Source organism: Phaethon lepturus, unplaced genomic scaffold (assembly GCF_000687285.1).
Source record: "Phaethon lepturus isolate BGI_N335 unplaced genomic scaffold, ASM68728v1 scaffold1855, whole genome shotgun sequence".
In the NCBI taxonomy this organism is placed as follows: Eukaryota; Metazoa; Chordata; class Aves; order Phaethontiformes; family Phaethontidae; genus Phaethon; species Phaethon lepturus.
This window is the reverse complement of record NW_010538147.1, coordinates 82,589-92,460: the sequence shown is the minus strand read 5'-3', so window position 1 is coordinate 92,460 and position 9,872 is coordinate 82,589. Positions and strand designations below refer to the sequence as shown.

General features: G+C 38.7%; 1 protein-coding gene across 1 annotated transcript in view; it reads left to right on the top strand.

Annotated features, from left to right (window-relative positions):
• The window catches only part of FAM19A1 (family with sequence similarity 19 (chemokine (C-C motif)-like), member A1), a 78,174-nt gene that overhangs the window by 650 nt on the left and 67,652 nt on the right, over positions 1 to 9,872 (top strand). The gene's annotated exons all lie outside the window — the stretch shown is intronic.

The following is a 9,872-nucleotide window of genomic DNA, read 5'->3' as shown; positions in this document are numbered from 1 at the left end:
GCCCCGCTGCTACGTGTCTGCTGTGCGGGCAATAGGGAGAGTTGCCGCGGTGAGCAGCTGTGATGTCAGCTGAAAGGCGCGACGTTTGTGCCGGCGAACAGAAGCGGCGCGGCGAAGGCTGGCGGCGGGGCGTGAGTCGCGATCCCGCAGGTGTCCCGGCCGGCGTTCCGACGCAATGGCGCGTTTCTCTGTGGAACAGGCTGCGGCGGGGTCCAGGTCGCTCCCTGAACGCACGGGCTGAAGTGTAGCTAGTGCTAGAAAAGCTGGCGTTAAGGCTAAGCGCTATTTTAAAAAAAGACCTTTCTCTTGTGTTAAGCATAAAATCTTCTTGAAAATAAAATTTTCCATGTCTTAATTGTAATACAGAAAGTGTCTTTTATTCTTCCTATGCTTGAGATAGCAAGGTAATTTCAGAACTGAAACTGATTGTCTCAGACATTCACGATTCAAATATTTAATCTAAAGGGTAAAATTCTCAGCGTACTTCTCTCATCATTCCTTAGTTCTACAGAGAATAAAAGCTTCAGTTTTATATGATCTGATATTATTTCCATTATTGGTATTATGCTGGAGGCAAATATTCTTCAAAAAGCAAAATCCTCTTCCCCAGTGCTCAGTAAGTTGCGCACCACAAAGGCCCAAATCTCTCCTTTTCACTCTGTTCTGGAGATGCCTTGTAATCTGCTGAGAATTTAATAACAATTATTTTACTTCTTGTAGTGAAGAGCCTTTAAGATGTAAAATAAAATATTCATCTGAAATCTGATGTATCCAAATTTCAGGGGTGATGTAGGGCTGAAGGATGAATTTTCCAGCTAACTGAAGAGTTTAAATAGTAGTATGCCTCTCTGTATATGCATCTGTGTACCTCTCCCCAAGGAGGGGTACACAAGTCCGCTCTGTGCAAGGACTTTCTCTGGCACCACACTGATTTTACTGTTCTAAAATATGCAAAGTCTGTGGTAAGTAATAGCTTACTCCTAAGTAGCTCATACATTTTTGGAGCTCTGTCTCTGGAAACAGAAATAAAAGTAAGCATTTGCCTGTGTGGTAAGCAAAGACATTAAATTCATTTTTTCCAATAACCCCTCAAATTCTTTATCTCCTTAACAACACCTTAAAGATTTTCACATGATCTGAGTCCAATTGCTTCCATGTGAAGGTGGTAAGAGCTGCTAAATAAGAACTTCTAACAGGATGCAGTGTAATACGACAAACGGTAAAATATTCTGCAGTTGAAAACAGTGGGTAATACAATGCACCTTACTTGTAATACAGAAAGGGCCTCTTAATGATATCAGAAAAATTCCTGATGTCTTTTTTCCAGTTCTTACTATGTAGAAATCCCATTGACTTCACCTCAGTGGGACTGCAGGATTTTATCCATCCTGCCTGATGCCATAACAACATGAATATGGATTGCTTTCTCTATTTATTGTAATACAAGGGAATATGCTTCGTAATTATGCGTAAGGAGGTCTGTAAGGCTATGAGGTGTGTGTGTCTGTGCATTAGCCACAGATACAATTCCTCTACTATCGATCATTTCTAAACGCAAAACGAGACGGCAGGGAAGATTGCTTACCGCAGTTGCACAACGCAGTTACTGCACCTACAGAAGGAACTTGTGCAAATAAGCATTTGCATGAGTGAAAGAGTGAGGACTTGAATAAATACGTGACAATTCAGGGACACATAGGTGATAATTGTATAATGGTATATACATGGAGCAGCAAGATCAAAGATTAGACTGAAACATTGAAGTAGACGAAGTCTTTGCATCACTAAAACTTGCTGCTTTCTGTATCCAAAATACCTTTGAAAAATCTGCTGCGTACAATTGTCACATCTAATTTGTAGATGACACAGTTGGGTTTGGATCAAACAAAGAAACAAGGGAATTGAAGACCAAGAATAAGGAATCATGACTCAGGACAGTGCAACAGGCTGAGAAAAGAGAAATCGGAACCTGTGCCAAAGGATGAGAGCATTAATTTGTGCTTAGTCTGAATTTTCCATAGCAGTCCGAACCAGGAAAATGAGAAGAATTCAGGCTAGATGCTAAACAGTTGCACAAAAAAAATGTATGTTCCCTTCTCTGTTATGACGCAGAAAGGGGGATTCATTTCATGGCGGTTTGAATGGTTGCAATACAAATGTTTACACCCGAGCGCAAAGATCCCCTTGCAGTCAGGTTTTGCACGTCCCAACGCAGAGAATGCTGCTGCCAGGCAGCAGGTGCTTGGCAATGTTGATAATGTCATGTAGATAACACATGACAACCAAATAAGCTGCATAAGTTTTGTATGTGTTGACATGCTAAAGCAAAGACCTAAAAGACACCAGTAAAGCAGAGAAGCACCAGATTATGTTAGAAAAGGGAATCATTTTGCAGGAGATGATGCATCCAGTTCATGGCAATGTTAGCTCTGTGGACCAGATATTAAATCGTTGAAGCTATATAAAATAGACATATCAAGCGATAATAGCTGTGATGATCCACATTAGTTATGGATACGTTTCAGGATTCTGATTTTGGTAGTTTCAAGCAGTAGCGAAGAGAAAAATAATCCAATGAGTTATTAACTCTGGTAAAGTTAATTAACATAATAGATCATCATTTCTACTGTCAGGTTGTACGTGAAGTTAGTGTTCGTTCAGTTAGTATTATCACCAAAATGTGATATTTTATTATAGAAAATTATCTGTATATTCAATTTTTTACCTAACTTGCAATAGCTAGTGAATGTCAGAATACGCCAGATGACATTAAGACGGTTATTCAAGCAAAGATGGTTTAAAACACTTACTAGTGCCTGTGGTGTTTTTAAATGGAGAGTAGAAGACATCACGCAGTTTCCTCTTGTTTTCTGATAATAACAGCAGGTAAAGGCAACGCAGTTGTTCAAATGTACCTCAAGCTATCTACTAACTGCACGTATCTTTCAAGATAGTCAGGGACTCCTGAGGAAAATACAGTTGAATTTCAAATTCTAAGCTAGCTGAACCTTTATGCGCATATATATATTTAAAAATGAGTATGTGTTTATACACATGTACACAGATTTTAGAGAAAGTCACTCTGAGTGCAAATACATCCTTAAATAGCATTATAATCTCCACTTAAGTAAGGAATATGCCCTGCTTCGAAGTCAATACATAACACTTCTCTCATTCTCATTTATTTGCTTTTTTTTCAAAGATCGTAGGAATGAAGTTACACTCAGTCTCTGATTTTATAGTTGAAAACAGGTAATATCATTTAGCATTAATTAATGACCCTTTTATTATCTTCTATTGCTTGACTTTTGAACAAACATAATGCAGCCTACTGTTATACGAAAGTCATCATAATAATTGCTATTTGGTGATTTGAAACAGGTTTCCTCATCTTTATCAGAGCTGATATTTCTTAAATGGTTATGTGGTTAAGCATTTTATTTTGCACTTATGGCAGCTACTTGCTGCATTATCTGTCTTTTCAAGGGACAAAAACTCTAGGAGACATCAGTATTCAGGAACAATTGTAGGATAGTGCAAAGATTAAAAAAGAATTAGAGGAACAGCAAGAAAGCAGCAGATAAATAATAAGAGGCATAGTCACTAAGAAAATGGGATTGCCACCTGTGATGGGAAGAATGATGACTAAATGTTGTGCTCCATCTGCAAAATCACAAACAAAAGGGCTCATTCTGAGTTTATTGGGTGAATTATTTGGTGAATAGGCTCTATGGTGACTGACACCATGCAAATTATGTTGATGAATCTAAAATATCTAATTAGTGAAATTACAGAATAATCTCATGAAGTTCCTGGGGATGGGATTGTATTAGTTGAGAGCGTGTTGCCATTAAACAAAAATTAAACTTTCTATTTTGTGGAAGGGGCAACATCTCTTGCCCCGCTGGACCGTTTCACAAGCTACTCATAAGAGCATTTATGGGGTCAGGGAAGCAGCGGACCTGCTCGGCAGGGAAGCGGCTCACCCATGCTGGGAAACACTGAGAGCTAAAGAGGGTCCCAGCCCAGGCAGGAGGAGGTCCTGCAGGGAGGCTTGACGTTTGTAGGAAACCTTCCAGGGGATGCCAGGCATCAGTCGCCTTTAATGAGACAGGGCTTTTTGTCTGGACTTAAAATAATAAATGGCATGAGCCCAATAGAAGCCATTACCAATGTTCTTGTTTCTCTAGTTAAGATATAATTATTACTTTATTATAATAAAAACAATTTTTTGGACATGTTCTAAATGAGCTTTAATAGGCATTTGCTTGAGTTGGAAAGCAGTGAAACCAACTGAAAAACATTCATTTTTTTAACATTTTGCATTACTGCCCAGCTCTTGTAGTAAAAAAGGGAAAATCTCAGACATACAAGCTAATTGCAAGAATCAAGCCCTTTCTGAAACTCTGTTTTCTTTCCAAAATAAAACAAGCTGCCAAGTAACTTCCAGTCATTCTTGCTGTGGCAATAACCTTTCTCAAATAAATCAATGCACTGTTACTTTATTAACCCATCCAGGTAGAAAACTGTCTCCAGCCAGCCAAACAACTGCTCCTTTAAGAAAATACAATAAACTTAAGCATAGAGCAGGCACTATGATGGTGACAGTAGATCACTAGGAAGAGGTGATACAGTTGTTCATAAAGCAGTTAGTGCTGGGTTAGTGTGGGATATGCACTGCGAAAAATGTTCTCCCCTAGCAATGATCACCGCTTGTAGCCATTAAAGTCGTGACAGACCTCTTCATCTAGGCATGAGTATGATTCTACAATCTCAAAAACTAGATGATTACATAACATTATTTGCAATGAAAATTAGATGTTAGGGGTCTACGGAGAAAGTTTCCTGGTTGTACATGATGTGTGAGTCAAAAAGCTTTGGGAATTATGGTTCTACAATTTTGTCCAAATGTGTAAATACATCATGCAGAACCAAGTAGTTTCAACCTCTTATACCTGATGCCTATGCGTTTTCTTAGGAAAACCATGTTCTGTTTGGAAGTATTTCAATTTTTTGCAATATTTTTAGCAGAGTCAAAAAAGAAATGTTATGATATACAGATAATGTTCATTATTTTCACCTATATTTTCACGTGGTTTTGTAAGGGCTGCTAAAGGAAGTTGTGAAGGAGTTTTGCACAATTAGGACACTCTTTGACCATGTTTTGTACATAATTTCTGTAATGTTTAAGCTGTTCCATAGTAAAGCTATAGACTGGAAAGCAAACATTAAAGCATAGTAAGTGGTCACCTGACCACCTAAAATGCCTTTTCTGAGAACATGTACCTTGTCAGGGACTGAGCTGATTGCTGCCTGGTTAACTTCTGATTATTACTTTATTCCAGCTGTAAGCGACACGACTCATTAGTTATTGTATCTCAGTGGTGGTATTGTCATGACTAATTCAAAACTTCCTTCAACAACAAAATGCCAACTTGCATTGTCACCTGATAAATACTGACGGGCAAAAGGGTCTGCAGATGGGAGAAATAGGGCAAAAATTGATTCATTAGTCACTCAGTATATTTGTCTCGTGATACAATTTTTATCACAATGGCTCAATCAGCAGCTTGAGACTTTGCTAAGCTTGTATTACTAATATTGTTCTAGTTAGTCACTTGAAATACATTCTGTACAAATAAATATGACATATGTAACCATTTAAATCCACAGTTTGGCATCATACTAAGACGCAAAGATGTTTAAAAGACTGATTTATGTGGAAAGCTTACTGGTTTATGCTGAACAAGAAACCACTGTGCTACACATTAGTATGTTGACAATATAATAAAAAAGGGAGAAAAAAGTTTTATCATACTTCAGTGAAAACAATAATGTATTTACTCCTGTAACCATTTCCATAGTTTTGGACAATACTGTCTTAAACTTTTGCAATCAAATTATTAGGGGTTTATAAATCAACTGTAGTGCTTGTTTCTGTTGCTCCTGAATAAGATTTTAGTGATGGAGAACAGAAATCCATCACATAAAAGCTATCCACAAGTTGTGGGAGGAGGCATCCCTTTAATGGCCGTATAGCATGGCTTTATTCATGTTACCCTTGCTTGTAGTTAGAGTAGGCACCAAATTTACTCCACGTTAAACGTTAATATAACTAATAAAGCCTCATTGTCTATTTTACTCAAGCAAAAACTATTGGGGTGTAATTCGATTGGTATTTTATATTGCAGTTAACAATTGATATCAAAAAGGAAGCTCTGCAAAGTTCATAAGAATACTGTGGGTTTACTGAAGTTTTCAGGGAACACTGACTCACATCAGTTTTGGGGGGTTGTTCTAGAAGCAGCAAAGGGATGCAACACTGCCTTTATTAGAGTAGGCTTTTTGGCTGGATCCCTTCAGCTTCAACAGCCAGACCCATTGATCTGGTGTTGCATCTTCTTTTGAACGTTTTATTTCATCCTTTCTTTCTTTTCCTTGAACTATTTTACTAGAAATTGAAAACAATAAACCCATCCAATCTTGGAGTTAACACATAGGGAATGATACCATCACCATCACTGGAAGTGTTCAAAAAATGTGTGGATGTGGTGCTTCGGGACATGGTTTAGGGCTCATGGTGGCGTTGGGTTAATGGTTGGACTTGATGATCTCGAAGGTCCTTTCCAACCTTAATGATTCTGTCATTCTGTAATTCTGATTCTGTGATACTTCTGTATGAACTTCCAACCCCAACTATTCTATGATTCTATGACAAAATTAAGTAAGGAGAGACATGGGTTCCTGAGAGCGTGGCAGATGACCTTTTTGATGATGTCCTAGTAATTGAATCATTTACAGCCCAGGGGAGAAAGGAACAGTTCTCCAAAAAGGACTTTCAAATTCCACTTACCCCTTTGCATTTAGAGGCTGGAATCCTACACCAGAGGCTGGAAAAATGCTGCACAGATAAAATGAAGGCAGTTTAATTTTGTGCAGTCCACATTCCATAAATAAGGCAGTTTTCAGTTTAAATAATTAAGCAGATAGAGTGAAGCCCTGTCCACATTTACCAATTTCTTCAGTGGGACCAGGATTTCACCTTGAGATTTTGTGTGGCATACACAGACCAAATCTCCTGTCAGATTGACCACTATGAGCTGTCTTGATGCGTTAGGTTTCTTTGCAGCTACATTTATTCCTGAGAAGCATCTTAGAAAGGTACTTCAGTGAATTTTGCTACATAGGCTCAGAACAGCTGGGGAAATTCAAAGTGAGTGGGAGCTGAGCCTGAGACAAATTCCTGATGCTACTGAATCTGAACTTCAGCTTTTTTCCTTTCTCCATTCCACTTCTTCTGTATGTTATTACCATTTGATTAGTTAATTATTGCTATTGATTCTACTGTATTATCAAAGAGACAGCTTGAAGAAATGAAGAAATACCTCCTCCCTCCATATGCAATACCTAGCTTGAGACTGAGAGGTTGAAGCTGAGTTGAGTGCTACAGATATTTATCGGTGTTGCTGTTCAGTTAAACTGATGTGCGTGTGACCTGCCGTAATCAAAGGAAAAATCAAAGTGGACAGGAGCTAGTTTGTGCAATGGCCCAAGCACAAGGGCATTAACCTGTTACCGTATTTGGGAAAGGCAACCAACGTTTCTTATCCACCATCTAAAGTATGTTTTAAAAACCATATACAAGAGTGATAGTATTTTACCTTTTCTCCAATTGCTCTTTGATGATTGGCATCAAGAATCAAGCAGTGTGGTAGAAAGACCTTGACATACCCCTTAGTGACATACAATACCTTGTAGGCATGGCAGCACAATTGGCTTTCCATGAATAAAATTCTAACACTTCCACACAACCCCCTTGATGTCAAATATCTGCCCTCCACCACTTCAGATGTAATACATAGCCTTCCAACAATGGCCTGAATTCACAAGGCTGTCTAAAATACTGTCACTCTGGCAACTAAGTTTGTGAAGCTCAAGGCAGTAATAGTGAAAGACAAAATACGCAGTACAGTACTTAGAATTTTGTGCTTAGAATATTGCTTAGAATTACTGTAACAGTAGCCTAGTGGAATTATAGATATGTGAGCACATTTGTGCATGTATTTAATGAACTGAGCTAAAAATATATTATGGAACATATTTTAAGGCTCTGAAAAAATATAGAAAAACGTACTGCTCATCCCTAATGAACACAGATTCTCTATAATAGGCCCTATGAGTATAACATGGAAAACTCTTTATATCTGCACACACACCACAGTCAGGCATGTTCAGCACTGACGGCTGCAGACCTGGGTGGATGCTGATAGGCACAATTGCCCACCCCATGCACGACATCCAAAGTTTTTACAGGCTGATATGCACAACGGCTGCGAAAAAGTGTGTGTGCTCCATACTTTGATATGAAATTCTTTCACACTGCGTGCAGACCAGTCTTAAAATTAAGACCTCCTTATGTTTGGGTAGCCAATATAAAGACAACATAAAGAGAAATAATGCTCATATAACAGTGTGTGTGCATGTAGGGGTGTGTATATGCGAATAATGGAATTATCTTCAGTCATGCCTTTAATGTGCTAACACTACTTTCAAGTGTTTCCAGAGGTACACAGAAGTATTTGTTACAGTTATATCTTATTTTTAATGTTAATTAATTAGCACTAAGAGATTTGCTTACCATAAATTAGGTTTACTAAAGGTTTGGACAATGATCTGGCAAGCCTGGAAAAGTATGGCATAAAAAAACATTTCTATTAAGCACATGGAGAGACTTGACTTAGACAGATACAGTTGACAGTCTTGGGTGATGGAGAACATGACAAAGAGTTTCACAGGGACTAAGAAAACTAGATGAATGGGTTTTAAAAGGAAAGATGATTTTCAGTGTTGATAAAGGCAGGAAAAATAGAACAAAAAATGTGTACACAGGAGGAAAATTACAAAGGCTAACTTTAGCCTTGGGGCATTTATTTTGCCTTTGTATTCAATGGAGAGAGACGGGCATTTAAAGTGCCAGTTAAACAATCATCTCGGGGCTAAACCTAATCCTTGTGGATGTCCCTCATAGCACTGGGCTCTGATTAAATCCTAATTACTCAATTCAAAGACCAGATTCATCTCCTGAGCAGAACATCTGCTCACTGTGCACTATAGTTAATGTGATCCAACGTGTGGTGGTGAGCACCATTGTGCTCTGAAAATTAATAATGGATCCGTGAGGGAAGGGATCGCTAGGGAAGGTGATGTTGTCAAGATGTAAACTGCAAAGAGGCAAGAGCACCCAGGGGAACGTGTGGTGAATTGTTTCTAGGGGCTAGCAGAGACTGCAGAATAGCATAACAGGAGTTCAAGCCCAAGAGGATGGGAAGAAAATAGAGAATGAGGCCAAGATTATTAGAAAGCAGAGCTAGAGTAGTCCCAGGAGTGAGTCACCTGGGGCCACCTACTGCTTTTGTAGTCGTGAGGGAAAAATCACCCATCTGGTGAAACTGCAGAGGATGATTCATTGTGAAAGCATTGCTTACCGGGAAAAAAACAGCACTGAAGTGGAATAGGTGTGCCCAGATTGGTGACTACTGAAATGCTTGCTCCAGAACACTGGGATAAAAATGGGTTGGGAAATACTGAATTGAGTACTGAATTCTTGAATATCATTATGAGAATTTAAGATGTGTCTACTGATGGATTCACATCCCCACTTCTGTCATCAACTCCAAAGCACCGGTGAAAACTAATAGAGGAGCCACGTAATAGCTTTGAGAGACAAGGAAATAGCTTTATATGAGCAAAAATTTATGTGCCAATGACCACATACAGTAGAGAAAAACTCATGAAGAGGAATGAAATTGAATGCAGAATAATAGTTACATTTGCAGCTCTCTTAATGAATGAGTGCAGACACTCAAGAAATT